The sequence below is a fragment of the Marmota marmota genome, unplaced genomic scaffold (assembly GCF_001458135.2).
Source record: "Marmota marmota marmota unplaced genomic scaffold, marMar, whole genome shotgun sequence".
Taxonomy (NCBI): Eukaryota; Metazoa; Chordata; class Mammalia; order Rodentia; family Sciuridae; genus Marmota; species Marmota marmota.
The window spans coordinates 9,191,831-9,193,500 of NW_026000205.1; positions in this window are offsets into that span (position 1 = coordinate 9,191,831).

Sequence of the window (1,670 nt, forward strand, 5' to 3'; positions counted from 1 at the left end):
GAAAGACAGCACTTTGGGATTGACCTCGATGACCTCGCCCTGCTGCTACTGCTCCAGCACTTTGCTTGGACCCAGCCCCTGGCTCGGACCCCGGTCTTGCTCAGGGCCCCACCTCTGCTCTTACTCTTGGCTCCGCCCCTGCTCTTGCAGCTAGCTTCCCTCTGGCTCTTGCTCTTGCATCTGCCCCTGCTCCAGCTCCCGGCTCCCTCCGGGCTTCTGCTTCTGGATCCCTGCGAACTCTTGCTCCAGGATCCCTGGCGGCTCTTGCTCCTGGCTCTCTCCCAGCACTTGCTCCAGGATCCCTGGCGGCTCTTGCTCCTGGCTCCCTCCAGGCTCCAGCTCCTGCTCCTGTCTCCCTCCCAGCTCTTGTTCCTCGCTCCCTCCCGGCACTTGCTCTGGGATCCCTCCCGCCTCTTCCTCCTGGCTCCCTCCCAGCACTTGCTCCAGGATCCCTCCCGGTTCTTGCTCCTGGCCCTAGCCCCGCTTTTGCTGCAGGTCCCAGCCCTGCTCTTGCTCCTGACCCCAACTCGGGTCTTACTCCGGGTCCCAGCCCTACTCTTGCTCCTGGTCACGACACTACTAGAGCACCTTTTTTCGTCCCGCCTCCTCATCTCTCCCTGTAACTTTGCTCGGCCCTTGCTTCTTGCTCGGCCTGTTAGTATTCTGACCCGGCTCTTCACCAAGTCTCGGTTTCTGTTCCTCGCTTTGACTAAACACTCCCTGTTTTCTCCTGTTCTGCTGCAATCTGTGATCATACTCTTGTTCCTGCATCTGGCTCTGCCATCATTTCTTGTCCGCCCCCCAACCTTCTTTTCGTGCCTTCCATTTCTCCTCACTCGGGCGCTGCTCCGGCACCGGGACCTACCCTTGGTCCCGCCTCTCTCCGGGTCCTTCTCTCGGGCCTTCACCACGCCGCGCCCTTTCCCCTGTCCGCGACCCTGTTTCTGTCCTAGGGCTTGCTCCTCACTCGGCTTCTTATCCTTGCACCGACCCAGTTCTTCGACCCGCTGCTTTTCGACCCTCCCTTTCCCCTGGTCTTTGGCGAGCTGTTCTTCCCGCGCCTGCTCCTCGCCCCGCCCTTTCCTCTTGCCCCGCCCCCTTTCTGCACCCCGCTCCCTTTCCTCGCCACGCCACGCCCCGTTAGAGACCCGCTCCTCCCCTCCCAGTCTCTCGTCCCAGCTTACTTTCTCCTCGCCTCGCCCCTTCTCGTTAGAGACCCTTACTTCACCCTGGGATTTCTCCTCGCCGTGGGATCTTTGCTCGCCACCCGCCTTACTCTCGTCCCGGGATCTCTCCTCGCCACGGGATTTCTCGCCACGGGCCTTCCTCTGGCCCCGGAATCTCCCCTCAGGACGGGTCTTCCCCCGGGATCTCTCCTCGCCACCGGCCTTCCCCTCACCCTGACATCTCTCCTCGCCACGGGATTTCTCGCCACGGGCCTTCCCCTGGGCCCGGGATCTGCCCTCGCCCCAGGATCTGTGCTCGCCTCGGGATCTGTCCTCGCCCGGAGATCTGTTCTCGCCTGGGGACCTGTCCTCGCCTGGGGATCTCTCCTCGCTCCGGGATCTGTCCTCGCCCCTGGATCTCAGCGCGCCGCGGGCCTTCCCCTCGCCCCGAGACCTCTTCTCGGCCTGCTCCCTCTCGTTCCACGCCAGCTCTGAATTCTCAAT